At 36.4% G+C, this 17,880-nt stretch overlaps 1 protein-coding gene across 7 annotated transcripts in view; it reads right to left on the bottom strand.

The window, feature by feature from the left end:
* LOC5514495 (fibropellin-1) overlaps nt 1–17,880 on the bottom strand; it is a 47,010-nt gene that overhangs the window by 12,137 nt on the left and 16,993 nt on the right. Inside the window, exons 1-6 of one of the 7 annotated variants that reach the window (XM_048726797.1) lie at nt 9,892–9,924; nt 8,843–8,886; nt 7,857–7,900; nt 6,820–6,863; nt 4,860–4,901; nt 4,673–4,738 (exon numbers count right to left, since the gene is read on the bottom strand). The exons of 4 other annotated variants lie outside the window; for them this stretch is intronic. The gene's annotated coding sequence lies outside the window, so the exon portion shown is untranslated. Of the gene's footprint in view, nt 1–4,672; nt 4,739–4,859; nt 4,902–6,819; nt 6,864–7,856; nt 7,901–8,842; nt 8,887–9,891; nt 9,938–17,880 lie in introns of those variants that run through there. 2 more of the 7 variants (XM_048726796.1, XM_048726798.1) reach the window with 2 other exon arrangements.

The following is a 17,880-nucleotide window of genomic DNA, read 5'->3' as shown; positions in this document are numbered from 1 at the left end:
CCTGAGCTGATACACAGGGCAATGATGATCAAGGAAAAAATATCTTAAAAAGCCAAAATGTGGTTATGTGCACTTGAACCTCACGTTATTTGTGTTTTAAAAATCCGTCCGTAATACAAGGAGCCTATAGCCACTGAAGAAATTGTGTCTTCTCTCTCTATTTGGAATTGCAAGTTTTCCAGGTTTTTCCGTCATGTCTCGGAACGACGATTATGGGGCTGACCCACGGGCAGGGCTACTGGTGTGATGCGGGGATTTTCCAGAAATTATGCCGCGATCTGCCCCGGCCCAAGTCTCTAGATCGCGAAAAACAATATGGCGGCCGCTAGAGTTTTTCTAACTTAAAAAACACAAAAACTGACTGCAAACAAACCAAGAATTATCGAAAAAGAAGTTCAACAATCCTTCGTGGGAATGCTAACCACGAATATTAACTTGTCTAATTATGTCTAAAAGACTGTGTTAAAAAACTGAAAACAAGCTGCTATGGCTCAGAGGCATAATTCAGGGCAGGATGTACATATTAGGCATTGGTATTTAATGTAGGTCACCAAAAATAAGCACATATAAAGTATCAAAAAGTAAGATAACTTTTTACAAATAGAAAAATTGTTCTAAAAAATGAACCAGAGTTAAAAGTAAAAAACCTAGTTTTTTTCCCAAGTTAGTCTGACAGGTTTTGTGACATTTAGGCTTATGAAGATATGATGACAATTATAAAAGTTAATTATAAAAAAAAATGCTAATAGGATCATCCCAGGTTCTTATACGTGGTTCTTAACTTTATAATAGAATAAAGTACCGGTTGTGAGAATTGTTTTGATATATTAGAGAGGTTTTCATCCACCCTTATTAAAGTTACATTCTAAAGCATGAAAGAGAGGATATTTGATAAAGATATTTTTTCCAATATTTGCATTAAAGAACATGCAAGAAAAACTAAATTATAAAGCCCTTTCCTGGAAAATTAAGTAAGGTAATTTAAAAAATAAAAGGAATTGGGACAGTACAAGCAGGTACTGAGTAATTTTACATCAAATCCACTGCGATAGTGTGATTTTATTGTATCAGTGGTATATCAAGTGTTATTATTCTAAGAGCTCAACCCCTTCGCTCTTCCTTTATATTAATGATATCATTTGTAATGTCGATAAAAACTTAACTAACATTTTTGTTCTAGGTATTCCATAGGAAGATTGGGAGAACACCACTTCAAATAATAATTGCAGTACTTGTAGAACATCTTTATATGCAATCTTTATATGTTTCACAAAGGGTACCTTTTTGTGGGTGATGGAAAATGATGCATAATGAAAGTGGAGGGAAGGGCGGGTTCTACTTAAGTGTATGCTGAAAAAATTCATGCTGGCTCCGCTTTTAGGCAGTGCCTAAATCTATATATTATTGCTTTACTTGAGAACCACTGTTAAATGGCCAACCCTTATCAAAAAGCTACTTAGCACAGTCCCAAGGGTGATTGCAGAGCCACCACTATACTTCCCTTGTATCTGAACTGTATTGTCCCTAGTATTGTCACTGGCCAATTATTACCATTATTATCATAATTATCATTGTTATCATTGTTATCATTGTTATCATTGTTATCATTATTATCATAATTATCATTGTTATCATTGTTATCATTATTATCATTGTTATCATAATTATCATTATTACCATTATTATCATAATTATCATTGTTATCATTGTTATCATTATTATCATTATTATCATTTTTATCATTGTTATCATTATTATCACTGTTATCATTGTTATCATAATTATCATTATTACCATTATTATCATAATTATCATTGTTATCATTGTTATCATTATTATCATTATTATCATTTTTATCATTGTTATCATAATTATCATTGTTATCATTGTTATCATAATTATCATTATTACCATTATTATCATTATTATCATAATTATCATTATTATCATTGTTATCATTATCATCATAATTATCATTATCATCATAATTATCATTATTATCATTATTATCATAATTATCATTATTATCATTATTATCATTATTATCATTATTATCATTATTATCATAATTATAATTATTATCATAATTATCATTGTTATCATTGCTATCATTATTACCATTATTATCATAATTATTGTAATTATCATTGTTATCATTATTACCATTATTATCATAATTATCATTGTTATCATTATTATCATTATTATCATTATTATCATTATTATCATTATTATCATTATTATCATAATTATCATTATTATCATTGTTATCATTATTACAATTATTATCATTATTATCATAATTATCATTATTATCATTATTATCATTATTATCATAATTATCATTGTTATCATTGCTATCATTATTACCATTATTATCATAATTATCATTGTTATCATTATTACCATTATTATCATTGTTATCATTATTATTATCATTATCATTATCGTTGTCGTCAATGTTGTTGTCATTATTATCATAATTATCATTAATATCATTATTATCATAATTATCATTGTTATCATTGCTATCATTATTACCATTATTATCATAATTATCATTGTTATCATTGTTATCATTATTATCATTATTATCATTATTATCATTATTATCATAATTATCATTATTATCATTGTTATCATTATTACAATTATTATCATTATTATCATAATTATCATTATTATCATTATTATCATAATTATCATTGTTATCATTGCTATCATTATTACCATTATTATCATAATTATCATTGTTATCATTATTACCATTATTATCATTGTTATCATTGTTATCATTATTATTATCATTATCATTATCGTTGTCGTCAATGTTGTTATTATTATTATTATAAAAACTGCATTATATGAAAAATAGTTGGAATACAAATGCGCTGGCTACGCCTTCAGCCATTGCCTAATTCTATATAATAAATATTTATAAATATTACGCTGAGCAATAAAGTGTGTGCCACCTCTCACGGAAAAGCCGAGGCCCTTAAGACAATTCAAAAATCACACTATTCACAATCCTTAGCCTAAAGGGGGTACCAGAGAAAGATTTTTTGTTGAGATAGAAGGGGAAGAAGGGCTCTAAATTCACGCATTTTTCTTAGCGAGAGATCGAGCTCGCAAAGGTGCCATTTACAAAAGGAGACTGAGCTATTTGTAATGAAAAAGGTAATAAATAAAGCGAAAAGATCTAAATGAATCTTGATTACGAAAGACAAGCTTTTGAGAAGAGTCCGGCAGCTTTGTTTGCCGAGTTTTTAATCAATCCAAAACCCTAGTGGTTGAAGCAAAAAAGTGTGATGATGTTGTAAGTGTCTCTTAACAAAAATGTATTTTTCCAAAGGAATATCTTCAATTCTTAAAAGAAAGTTTTGATTTTGATTCTTAAGACATACTTTCACCATAGTCTTTCTTTCTTCAAGTGTTCACAAGGCTGTCACGCCTCATTACCAAAAATGAAAATAAAAGACATTGAATTTTGTAGAAATTTCTCATTTGTTTACGCCGGTAAGTTCGTTTATTTTTCGCAGTGGATATATGCCCGACTGTCAGGAAAGGTCTTCGAAAAAGGTCCGACGGAAAATATTCAATACCGACAACAAAGCTCAATTCATTGTTTGCCTGTTTTCAACAAATATAGAATACTTTGAACTTACTGGGTCGAAAATTTACTGGGTTAAAAGAACAAATTGAAAACTGTCGGGAATTTAGTCTATAGAGGACCTTTCCCGACTGTCGGGCCACTTTTATTCGGGGTCCGGTATCCATCAAATCGCGCTCTCTGATTGGATCTCGTGAGGTCCGGTATCCTACGCTCCGGACCCCGCGATACGGGACCGCTCACCTCCAAACCTGGAAATAATTGAGTTGATTTGTAAATTTGTAAATCACCATCGAAAACTGGCTTTTTACTCCTGATATTAAACATCTTCAGATTAAAACGGCATTTTGTTTGTCATTTTATCTAGAATCATTGAGTTTAAGGAAAAATCGGCTTCAAACTCCTTATGTTTTGACAGTTTCATACCATAATGATTTTGCAACGCGCGACAGTTAAACGTTTGGTAAAGGTTTTATTTTTAAAATAGAAAAAGCAGCAAATCGTCTCTTCATAGGAAGAAAAACGACAAGTCAATCTACGAATTTACCTGCATATCCAGCTTAACAAATCCACATTTTTAAGAGAAGTTCTTTCGTGAATATATCTTATCGTCTGTGCAGGATTTAAAAAGAAGACATTTCTATCCGATCAGTTCGAGTTCAGAACGACGTATCAATTTGAACTAAATTAATTTACAAAATTGTTGGTCAAAACTCAGAGAATTTCTTCATTGGAGCTTCTATTTCTGGAGAATTAAAAGCGTTGTGTGGAAATACAAACTGCAGTTTATTGAATGATCATGAGCGAACCAAATCTTTACGAATATCGACGAAAGTCAGAAGCGCGAAACATCGCCCCATCCGTTAAAGGTAAACAAAGGTGGAAATTCTTATTAAGGAGAAAAATAAATATGATTTTTTTTTCAGCTAAGGGCCGGTCACTATTTTCAAGATTTCACGATTCCGCACTTCCCAGCTGGTAAATAGCATATATGTTTGCGTGCATAAAAATAAAAAGGGCCTTTTACCACAGCACTGATTCAACGACTAAGTCTGTACTCACCAAAGAATGTTCAAGAGCTTTTTGGCGCACTGAGAATATAAAGGTGGTAGTGTAAACCGATAGGATCTGACGAAAAATAGGCAAATTGCATCAGTCTTCATCAGCTGAGCAGAAAAATTCGATCATTCGCCAACCAGAACATCAATTCAAAATTCGTAACATTTATTTCTGCAAAACTATCACTTACCTGATGTCTTTTTGATCCTCTTAACACCTTTGGCGACTAAGACTGCGGAAAAAAGGAAACAGTGCGAATAGGCAAATACGAATATCTCATTCCATTATTTAAACCATGGACGTTTTTAGAATAGAGGCAATTAATGCCACCTTAACGAATAAAGGGGGGGGGGGGGCAACGCAAATGTTTGTAGACATAGTAGTTTTTTTTAGAAAACTGGAACTGTATATAATATTTCAATATTATGTGTACCATAACTAAACTAAAATCTTTTTTGAGTGCTTGAATGTTGTCTCTACCTCGAAAAAATAAGAAAACATGATAGTGGCTCATGTCGTGAAGAGACGTGATGGGCACCATCTGGAAATGGGATGCAATACATTTTCAATCTAATTGCTGCGTTAAGAGCTTCGCCTTATGGGGCTGGCATACTGCCTTCTAAAAATACAATTTCTAACAAAATCAATCAGAGCGCCATTCACAAGTAAAACCCAGTAACCCAAAAATTAGCAAACCGTCTATCTCACCCTCAGTTGAACTAGAACTAGGGGGCTAGTTTTGTTTTAAATTTGGAGTCGTTTGTTGGCCACACCCGTTTATCCCGCAATGATAATTAGTTGATTTGAAAAATGACCATCGAAAACTGGCTTTTTACTCCCGGGGTTAATGATCTTCAGTTTAAAACGGCATTTTGTTTGTCATTTTATCTAGAATCATTGACTTTACGGGAAAATCGGCTTCAAACTCCCTGTGTTTTGACAGTTTCCTGCCATAATGATTTTGCAACGCGCGACAATTTCAAGTTTGGTGAAAGTTTTATTTTTAAAATAGAAAAAGCAGCAAATCGTCTCTTCATAGGAAGAAAAACGACAAGTCAGTCTAGGAATTTACCTGCATATCCAGCTTAACATATCCACATTTTTAAGAGAAGTTCTTTCGTGAATATCTTATCGTCTGTGTTATTTCTGTAAAACTAATACCTACCTCTTATATCTTAATTATCCTCTTATCACCTTTGGCGACTCAGAATGCGGAAAAAAGAAAACAGTGCGAATAGGCAAATACAAATATCTCATTCCATTTTTTATACCATGGACGTTTTTCGAATAGAGGCAATTAATGCCACCTTGACGAATAAAGGGGGGGGGGGGGGCAACGCAACGCAATTTTGTGTAGACATAGTTATTTTTTTTTAGAAAACTAGAACTGTAAATAATATTTCAATATTATGTGTACCATAACTAAACTAAAATCTTTTTTGAGTGCTTGAATGTTGTCTCTATCTCGAAAAAGTAAGAAAACATGATAGCGGCTCATGTCGTGAAGAGACGTGATGGGCACCATCTGGAAATGTGATGCAATACATTTTCAATCTAATTGCTGCGTTAAGAGCTTCGCCTTATGGGGCTGGCATATTGCCTTCTAAAAATACAATTTCTAACAAAATCAATCAGAGCGCCATTCACAAGTAAAACACAGGAACCCAAAAATTAGCAAACCCTCTATTACACCCTCAGTTAAACTAGAACTAGGGGGCTAGTTTTGTTATAAATTTGGAGTCGTTTGTTGGCCACTCCCCGTTTATCCCTCAATGATAATTAGTTGATTTGAAAAATGACCATAGAAAACTGTCTTTTTACTCCCGGGGTTAAAGATCTTCAGTTTAAAACGGCATTTTGTTTGTCATTTTATCTAGAATCATTAACTTTACGGGAAAATCGGCTTCAAACTCCCTGTGTTTTGACAGTTTTCTGCCATAATGATTTTGCAACGCGCGACAATTTCAAGTTTGGTGAAAGTTTTATTTTTAAAATAGAAATAGCAGCAAATCGCCTCTTCATAGGAAGAAAAACGACAAGTCAGTCTAGGAATTTACCTGCATATCCAGCTTAACATATCCACATTTTTAAGAGAAGTTCTTTCTTGAATATCTTATCGTCTGTGTTATTTCTGTAAAACTATTACTTACCTCTTATATCTTGATTATCCTCTTATCACCTTTGCCGCCTCAGACTGCGGAAAAAAGGAAACAGTGCGAATAGGCAAATACGAATATCTCATTCCATTATTTAAACCATGGACGTTTTTCGAATAGAGGCAATTAATGCCACCTTGACAAATAAGGGGGGGGGGGGGGGGGGGCAACGCAACTTTATGTAGACATAGTTAATTTTTTTAGAAAACTAGAACTATAAATAATATTTCAATATTATGTGTACCATAACTAAACTAAAATCTTTTTTGAGTGCTTGAATGTTGTCTCTATCTCGAAAAAGTAAGAAAACATGATAGCGGCTCATGTCGTGACGAGACGTGATGGGCACCATCTGGAAATGGGATGCAATACATTTTCAATCTAATTGCTGCGTTTAGAGCTTCGCCTTATGGGGCTGGCATACTGCCTTCTAAAAATACAATTTCTAACAAAATCAATCAGAGCGCCATTCACAAGTAAAACACAGGAACCCAAAAATTAGCAAACCGTCTATCTCACCCTCAGTTAAACTAGAACTAGGGGGCTAGTTTTGTTATAAATTTGGAGTCGTTTGTTGGCCACTCCCCGTCTATCCCGCCCTTCCGATGTAACAATAATCACGCCATGATATTTACTTTTCAATAGTAAAACTATACCGCATGTGAGCCACATTCAAACATTACTTGAAAAGTTTACATCTTAGATACCTCAAACACTGTTAGCTAAATCATTCATGGATTATAGAGAGTATCTGACCAAATTGTAAAAAAAGATTGAACTCATATGCAGCCTTATCAGCCTATATATAAAATGTGTTTGAAAAAGTAATATATATATATATATATATTTAAAGATCTAAATTAATCTTTACTACGAAAGACAGGCTTTTGAGAAGAGTCTGGCAGGTCTAATGGTAAAACAGAAAACTTGCATCAATCTTATACGCCTATTAGCAAAAAATTCGAACAGTTGCCAACAATTGAATCTATCTAAAATTCGGCTACATTTATTTCTGTATAACCAATACTTACCTCTTCTATCTTAATTATCCTCTTCTCACCCTTGGCGACTCAGACTGCGGAAAAAAGGAAACAGTGCGAATAGGCAAATACGAATATCTCATTCCATTATTTAAACCATGGACGTTTTTCGAATAGAGGCAATTAATGCCACCTTGACGAATAGAGAGGGGGGGGGCAACGCAATTTTGTGTAGACAGTTATTTTTTTAGAAAACTAGAACTGTAAATAATATTTCAATATTATGTGTACCATAACTAAACTAAAATCTTTTTTGAGTGCTTGAATGTTGTATCTATCTCGAAAAAATAAGAAAACATGATAGCGGCTCATGTCGTGAAGAGACGTGATGGGCACCATCTGGAAATGGGATGCAATACATTTTTAATCTAATTGCTGCGTTTAGAGCTTCGCCTTATGGGGCTGGCATACTGCCTTCTAAAAATACAATTTCTAACAAAATCAATCAGAGCGCCATTCACAAGTAAAACACAGGAACCCATAAATTAGCAAACCCTCTATCTCACCCTCAGTTGAACTAGAACTAGGGGGCTAGTTTTGTTATCCTACGATCCTACGATCCGGACCCCGCGATACGGGCCCGCTAACCTCCAAAGCTGGAAATCATGAGTTGATTTGAAAAATGACCATTCAAAACTGGCTTTTTACTCCCGGGGTTAAAGATCTTCAGATTAAAACGGCATTTTGTTTGTCATTTTATCTAGAATCATTGACTTTACGAAAAATTCAGCTTCAGACTCCCTGTGTTTTGACAGTTTTCTGCCATAATGTTTTTGCAACGCGCGACAATTTCAAGTTTCGTGAAAGTTTTATGTTTAAAATAGAAATAGCAGCAAATCGCCTCTTCATAGGAAGAAAAACGACAAGTCAGTCTAGGAATTTACCTGCATATCCAGCTTAACATATCCACATTTTTAAGAGAAGTTCTTTCTTGAATATCTTATCGTCTGTGTTATTTCTGTAAAACTATTACTTACCTCTTATATCTTGATTATCCTCTTATCACCTTTGCCGCCTCAGACTGCGGAAAAAAGGAAACAGTGCGAATAGGCAAATACGAATATCTCATTCCATTATTTAAACCATGGACGTTTTTCGAATAGAGGCAATTAATGCCACCTTGACGAATAGAGGGGGGGGGGGGGCAACGCAATTTTGTGTAGACATAGTTATTTTTGTTTTAGAAAACTAGAACTGTAAATAATATTTCAATATTATGTGTACCATAACTAAACTAAAATCTTTTTTGAGTGCTTGAATGTTGTCTCTATCTCGAAAAAATAAGAAAACATGATAGCGGCTCATGTCGTGAAGAGACGTGATGGGCACCATCTGGAAATGGGATACAATACATTTTTAATCTAATTGCTGCGTTTAGAGCTTCGCCTTATGGAGCTGGCATACTGCCTTCTAAAAATACAATTTCTAACAAAATCAATCAGAGCGCCATTCACAAGTAAAACACAGTAACCCAAAAATTAGCAAACCGTCTATCTCACCCTCAGTTGAACTAGAACTAGGGGGCTAGTTTTGTTATAAATTTGGAGTCGTTTGTTGGCCACTCCCCGTCTATCCCGCCCTTCCGATGTAACAATAATCACGCCCTGATATTTACTTTTCAATAGTAAAACTATACCGCATGTGAGCCACATTCAAACATTACTTGAAAAGTTTACATCTTAGATACCTCAAACACTGTTAGCTAAATCATTCATGGATTATAGAGAGTATCTGACCAAATTGTAAAAAAAGATGGAACTCATATGCAGCCTTATCAGCCTATATATAAAATGTGTTTGAAAAAGTAATATATATATATATATATATATATATATATATATATTAAAGATCTAAATAAATCTTTACTACGAAAGACAGGCTTTTGAGAAGAGTCTGGCAGGTCTAATGGTAAAACAGAAAACTTGCATCAATCTTATACGCCTATTAGCAAAAAATTCAAACAGTTGCCAACAATTCAATCTATCTAAAATTCTGCTACATTTATTTCTGTATAACTAATACTTACCTCTTCTATCTTAATTATCCTCTTCTCACCCTTGGCGACTCAGACTGCGGAAAAAAGGAAACAGTGCGAATAGGCAAATACGAATATCTCATTCCATTTTTTATACTATGGACGTTTTTCGAATAGAGTCAATTAATGCCACTTTGACAAATAAGGGGGGGGGGGGCAACGCAACTTTATGTAGACATAGTTAATTTTTTTAGAAAACTAGAACTGTAAATAATATTTCAATATTATGTGTACCATAACTAAACTAAAATCTTTTTTGAGTGCTTGAATGCTGTCTCTCTCTCGAAAAAATAAGAAAACATGATAGCGGCTCATGTCATGAAGAGACGTGATGGGCACCATCTTGAAATGGGATGCAATACATTTTCAATCTAATTGATGCGTTTAGAGCTTCGCCTTATGGGGCTGGCATACTGCCTTCTAAAAATACAATTTATAACAAAATCAATCAGAGCGCCATTCACAAGTAAAACCCAGTAACCCAAAAATAAGTAAACCCTCTATCTCACCCTCAGTTAAACTAGAACTTGAGGGCTAGTTTTGTTATAAATTTGGAGTCGTTTGTTGGCCACTCCCCGTTTATCCCTCAATGATAATTAGTTGATTTGAAAAATGACCATTGAAAACTGGCTTTTTACTCCCGGGGTTAAAGATCTTCAGTTTAAGACGGCATTTTGTTTGTCATTTTATCTAGAATCATTGATTTTACGGGAAAATCGGCTTCAAACTCCCTGTGTTTTGACAGTTTCCTGAAATAATGATTTTGCAACGCGCGACAATTTCAAGTTTGGTGAAAGTTTTATTTTTAAAATAGAAAAAGCAGCAAATCGTCTCTTCATAGGGAGAAAAACGACAAGTCAGTCTAGGAATTTACCTGCATATCCAGCTTAACATATCCACATTTTTAAGAGAAGTTCTTTCGTGAATATTTTATCGTCTGTGGAGGATTTAAACCGAAAGAAGACATTTCTATTCGATCAGTTCGAGTTGAGAACGACGTATCAATTTGAACTAAATTATTTGACAAAATTGTTGGTCAAAACTCAGAGAATGTCTTCATTGGAATTCTATTTCTGGAGAATTAAAAGCGTTGTGTGGAAATACAAACTGAAGTTTATTGAATGATCATGAGCGAACCAAATCTTTACGAACATCGACGAAAGTCGTAAGCGCGAAACATTGCCCCATCCGTAAGCGTAAGCCCGTTAAAGGTAGACAAAGGTGGAATTTTTTATTAAGGAGAAAAATAAATATGATTTTTTTATCTGCTAGAGCCGCTCACTATTTTCAAGATTTCACGATTCCTGACCTCCCAGCTGGTAAATAACATATATGTTTGTGTGCATAAACAAATATACCTTTTACCACCTCACTGATTCAACGACTGAGTCTGTACTCACCAAAGAATGTTCAGGAACTTCTTGGCGCACTGAGAATATAAAGGTGGTAGTGTAAACCGATAGGATCTGACAAAAAATAGGCAAATTACATCAGTCTTCATCAGCTGAGCAGAAAAATTCGATCATTCGCCAACCAGAACATCAATTCAAAATTCGTAACATTTATTTCTGCAAAACTATTACTTACCTTATGTCTTTTTGATCCTCTTATCACCTTTGGCGACTCAGACTGCGGAAAAAAGGAAACAGTGCGAATAGGCAAATACGAATATCTCATTCCATTATTTATACCATGGACGTTTCTCGAACAGAGGCAATTAATGCCACCTTGACGGATAAAAGGAGGCAAAACAACTTTATGTAGACATGGTAGTTTTTTTTAGAAAACTAGAACTGTAAACAATATTTCAATGTGTACCATTGTGTACCATAACTAAACCAAAATATTTTTTGAGTGCTTGAATGTTGTCTCTATCTCGAAAAAAGTAAGAAAACATGATAGCGGCTCATGTCGTGAAGAGACGTGATGGGCACCATCTGGAAATGGGATGCAATACATTTTCAATCTAATTGGTGCGTTTAGAGCTTCGCCTTATGGGGCTGGCATACTGCCTTCTAAAAATACAACTTTTAACAAAATCAACAATAGATTTCCAATAAAATATCATCGTTTGTCTAAAAACGCAATTTATAACAAAATCAATCGGAGCGCCATTCACATGAGAAGTTGTGGAACTATCCTAAAGATAAAATTATCGTTGCTAACCCTCTATCTCACCCTCGGTTGAATCATAGGCGGCTAGTTATCTATACTATATATAATCACATTTTGTGCCTGAGACTGCGGGAAAAGATAACAGTGCGAACTTGAAAATACGAATAATTCATTTCATTAATTACAACGCTGTTTTCAAAAAAGAGGCACCTTGACGAATAAGGGAAGGCAACGTATTTTGCACTTAATGTGAATTACTACAACCTTCATTCAATTCACTAATCGAAAAGGCTTCATTTCGACATAGTAGCTTTAAATACTAGAATTGTAAATGGTTTCAGTGTTATGTGTACCAGCTTGGAAAATAGAATTCTTGAGTGCTTGAATATTTATATCGAAAAATAATAAGACATTTAAAAGGTTCCGGCTAGTGTCGTGTAGAGAGTAATGGGCGCCTCTGAGAGTGGGATACAATACATGTTTAGATTCGCCTTATGGCGTGACATCGTTTTCTAAAAACACATTTTATAACAATATAAATCGGAGCGCAATTCCAAGTTCTCCCAGATTCTCCCAATTCTTCCAAAGTTCTCCCAGATTCAACCAAAGTTCTCCCAGATTCTCCCAATTCCTCCAAAAATTTTCCCATATTCTCCCAATTCCTCCCAAATATTATAAGTATACAAACAAAATGGTAATAAGTCAGTTTCTTGTTAATACTACACTAGAAATATTGTATAAGGATTCTAAATACTTGAGCTGTAAAGGTCTTAACACCCTGACAATAAATTCTACATATCTAAATATTAGTTGCCTCGCAAATCACACCTTTTGGGTGGCAAACTTGGAAGCGCCCCGGCTTTTACACATCAGTAACAAAACAAAGAGCAACTAAATTTGCGCATATATAAAAATCAGCCGGAAAGTTTTTATTTGTTTTTAATCTTTTTGTCCCTCTCTGGTTAAATGGTCACAAAATGTTTCATTATTTTTTAGTGCAAGTCATCTATAATTTTCTCCTGTTATTTACACAAAAGCCACTAGTTTTGTGTTTTTGCAGTCTTGTTTTCTTGCTTGATCAGTGCCCGTCACAGGTGGTCTTCTGCACTAACGAGGTTGTTTTGGCTGAACAGCTTATACTAAGTTCCCTACAGAAGACTCATTTTCGGTGCGATTTTCGTAAATTTTTCAGATTTTATTAATACATCTATGCTTTATCAGATTCCGCTAGATTTACTCTTCTTGGGAATCCAATTTTTTGTCATGCAAGTTAAATGGAAGCAATATTTTTATACTAAAATAAAAATCCCGAAATCTGCGCGATGATTTTTTTTCTAAATTCACAGTATTCCCTAACAATACTCCAACTCGAAGCACACGAATTTTTGGCTTAAAACTGACCTGTCAAACTTCGCGATTTACGAATCTTCATTTCACGCCAAAATTGTCCTCGAAATATTTGAAAAAAATAAATGCACTCTTGCCTACAAAGACCCATCCCCGAATTTACGCCCCCTGCTAAGTCCAGACCCTAAGGCAACTTGTGTGAGTGGGGCAAGAGGACCAGTGTTGCACAAGAATAAATTCCAGATAGTCAATTCGAGAGTATTTTTGTTAAGATAATTTGAAAACTAACGAATTTATTCCTTTTCAGCATTTTAGTGCAACCCGCTCATCTTCCAAACTATTACCCGACGCTATTGGTAAAATAGGCCTTACCAAAAGTACTTGCTTGATGTAGTTGTATGTCGAACCTGCGTTTATGAGAAATTAGAATCAAAAGTTGAGGATCTGAACGCGCTTCAAACGAAGCCCAAGTCAGCATCACACATGGTAATCGACGATAGCTGCCTTGTTTGTTTCACATGTTGACAAAGTTGCAGGAGCGGAACTGAGGTCCCATGCATCCCGGGTTGCAACTTGGGTGTGGTCGAAGGAATTTTTGACCCTAAGACAGGGCAATATCGAAAAACAAACCTTGGACACCTTTTTAGAAATAGCGATGGCCGAATTTTATTAAGAGACAACAGAATCGTTAAAAACGTTTCACATCCCCTAAGAGACGGCAGTTGCCCGAAATTTTATACACTAAAAGATTTTACGATCACCCCCCGTGTACTTTTCTGGGGGAGTGTGGATTGTTCTTTTGTGGGAGTGTGGGTGAGTGTGCATTGTTCTTTTTTACATATTCCGCAGTAAATTCTGATCCTGAGGTGACGAATATCGTAGTGTATAAGAGTACATACCACGGAAAACTATGGGAAATTTGTTTTCTACAACACAAACAACGAAACAGTATTTTACAAAATCAAAACGGCGCGCGCTAGTTTGAAATAGCCTGTTTTCTAGTGCGTGCGCGAGCGCATGCAACCGATGTTTGAAGCGCGCGCAGATAAACAAGAACAATTTTGTTATCTAATTTTTCCCGGTAGGGGAATCGTGTTCAAAATTTGCGCACTAATTTCGACGCTCCCTCCCACGGCAGGGACTTCTTTGGCTCTTGCCAAATCGTCGCAGCCACAAGTGCATGGGCATGATTTTGCGCTCGCGAGGACGAGGCAATTTTTGACTGTTGCCAAATTCATTGTGGTCACGCATATTTCGACGACAAACCGACGAATATTCTGCCAGATTCCTCTGCAATTGAGAATCGTGTGGCGCTGAAGTTTCGACTGGTTGAACTACATCTATTTGTGAGGATGTCGCCGTGATTTGAGGGCGATTAAGCGAGAGCAAGTCCGTTTTTGAGGACGGAATGTGAGGTCCAAAATTACTTGCGGCCTTGCGATTATATATATGTGGGAAAGAAAACTCAGCATCCCAGTGAAATCCCAGTCGAATGGCTTCAAACTCGGTCGAGTGATAAACGACACAACAAGTGAGTCATTGCGAGTCAATTTATTCATAAATACATAATTTTGAAGATTTTGATTTTTGACCTTCAAATTACATATAATAAGCTTGGGCTGCCTGTGTCCGGATTCGCTCGATCCAGCGCGCGTGTTAGTGTGGACGGAAGACCTAAACGTATCAAAAAGTATACGGATTCAAACGAATCCGTGTTAGTGTGGACGACCATTCAGGCTTCTTGATTTCCTCTCGTTTCGATTTCAAATGTGACTTTCATTCACTAAGGATGTATTAAGGATGTTTGGACAGAAAAAAAATTTTGGATTTAATTTTGCTCTCGCATCCAGCTCGTGCGCGGCCATAAATCCAAGATGGCGCCCAGAACACGGGAAAGCGAGGTTTTCGTCGCGGAAACACCAACAAACGCCTACTAGTAGGCAATTTTTTCCTAGACACGGTGATCATATAGGGCAAGCTAGGGCACATAAAGCTTCGAAAAGTCAGGCAGCAAGACAGGGAGAGTCATGCAAATTGGTCAATAGGTAAGTTAAAATAAAACAGTTTGTATCTCAGAAAAAGTTACAGAAAAAAGTTTTTTTTTCTATATTCTAAACCTTTATGCTAAATATATAACATGAGCCATATATTTGTTCCGAACAAAACCAATACAAAAGAGAGAGAAATGTGTTTTTCCACAGGCCTCCCAGACTCTGAGCGAGTACGGGTGAAAGGCTGGTTGATGGGCTTCCTGTGGTTAGCTTTTAACGGCTTTTCGTATGTTTTCAAAATATCGCTTCTAAACTGTATTTTTTTTTAAATTTTCAAATGTTGAAATATATCAATAAAGATGCTTAGATACTTGATGAACATCTGTGAAGGGATTATTTTCGAGCTTAGGGCCGTTCAAGTGTGAATTGCGAACGCTAAATGTCGGCGTTAAAGGCAGGCAACAAAAGGCCGCTCTCGGTGTCCGCCAAATTTATAACCCCTTCCTCGCATCCTTTTAAGACGACATTCTGGTAAGCGACGATCGGATAATATTTCTAAATGTTACCCGAGCTTCAGCTTCTCAAACCTACTTTAGCCAAAGAAATTCTAACACGAAGTTCATAAGCTCGCTTTCTCAAAAAGATATGTTGAAATTTTTAACTCAAAGCGAACTACACTTCAACGCACACACGCCTCCCTAAGGTAAGCAAAACGTGACAGCTATTGTTATCATCAGCCTATCACGGACACGGACCGACAAAGTATGGTCGCTCGGTGGAAAATCAAACCTTAGGGAGGCGTGGGTGCGTTGAAGTGTAGTTCGCTATTTGACCCCAGTGTACCCTCGCACGGTATTAGTATTTGCTCGCTCCCAGGCCCTCTCTTATTTTCAACGAACTTTGCTGTCCCATTTTTAACCACGCACGGTTGGATATTGAATTTCGAAGCAACGAATTTGGCTTTATCTGCTCCTGAAAAGGTTTCAATTTGGCAAGATTTGTGTTTTTGGAAACTATGTTTACCCTTTCAAACAACCGCCATGGAATATTTGTTATGGGATGGTTTTCTGGCGAAATATTTGGCATTTTGTTTCGCTGATTGGAAGTGTGTAGTACTCGGTGCGTCCTACCATCTCTCTCTTTCTTAGGGGTCAGTGGAAGAGGGTTTAAACCCAACGAAAATCGCTCAAACTCGGTACGATGGTTAGTTAAGACAACAAGAAGACAACGGTTAGAGTTTCAATTAATTCTAATTAAAACTAATTGAAATATCTAAAAGTCTAAGTCAAGATAGTAACTTTGATATAGTTTTGCACGACCTCACAACTGAGGTGCAACAATACGGGTAGATTTTGCAACAGCTACTCGAGCTGCACGAGCAAAATATTAACGGTGAACGCGGACACGAGGTCCAACTCACCTAGGAAAACGAAATCCTAAAACTAGCCTTGAAAGAAATAGAAAGACTTAAGTATATGATAAGTGTTAAGCAAAGCGGTAAAGAGTTTGATGCGAAATCTGAGCGTTCGTATAGATCTTCGCGATCGTCCAGTTCTAGAGAAAGTAGCGTCCGCGCATAAAAGCTTTAGCAAAGCCAAGGGCCGCGCGCGAGGAAGCCGAATATGCACGCATTTTGGCCGAAAAACAAAAGGAAGTCGCTATACTAACTGCAAAAGCAAAACTCGATGCGATAGAACAATCGATAAACGAGGAGGAATTTGGGGAAGGGCCCGCAGAAAAAAAGAACGCATCAGAGAACTTCACAAAGCGATACGCCAAATGTACGCAACGCCCTAGGGCCCAAAAACACGTACGAACCACACACCCTGTCGTCATTCCACCTCCCACGGTCAGAGAACGTACCAAAAGGATCAACCCCCGCTTTGCCCTATCGAGAACACGTAGAACCCCAAGACCGAATGTTTACCAATCACGGCCATGACAAAGACGTCAATTACCGTCATATCAACACCTGATAATGCGAACAGAGACATCACGAAAAGCCATCTAAGAGATTCGCTAACGACGATCAATAACCAAGAGAGTTTTGCGAAAATAATCCAAGGGCAAGCTAACATTAAAAACAACGCCAATGTTTTTTTCCAGCAAAGCCACTCTGCCGAAGTTACACCCTCCGCTGCGCACGCCCCCAGACCCCGAAGAGAGCAGAAAACGTTTAAAACTAACGCGCAGCCCAAGAGAAAAGGAAGGGAAGGGCCCGAAAAGAAAAAAGTAAACCGATGTCCCTATCATGAGAGAAACGGGCATACCCTAGCCGAATGCAAAACGTTCGCAGCTAAAACCGTCAATAAGCGCAAAAAGAGTGGCTAACTTCGCTCGAGACTGCCGCGCTCCTATACAGTGCGCAACCTGCGGCAACTTACGTCACAACACAGTGCTGCATAGAGACCCACCCCCTCCCAAGGACAACCCTGACATCGAGAAGCCGGTCACCGCCAAATGCACTGCACTATGCAACCTCGACCGAGGGACATCCTGTAGCAAAATGGTCCTAGTAGACGTCTAT

The sequence above is a fragment of the Nematostella vectensis genome, chromosome 4 (assembly GCF_932526225.1).
Source record: "Nematostella vectensis chromosome 4, jaNemVect1.1, whole genome shotgun sequence".
NCBI lineage: Eukaryota > Metazoa > Cnidaria > Anthozoa > Actiniaria > Edwardsiidae > Nematostella > Nematostella vectensis.
The sequence above is the reverse complement of the archived record's forward strand: the minus strand, read 5'-3'. Positions and strand labels throughout refer to the sequence as shown.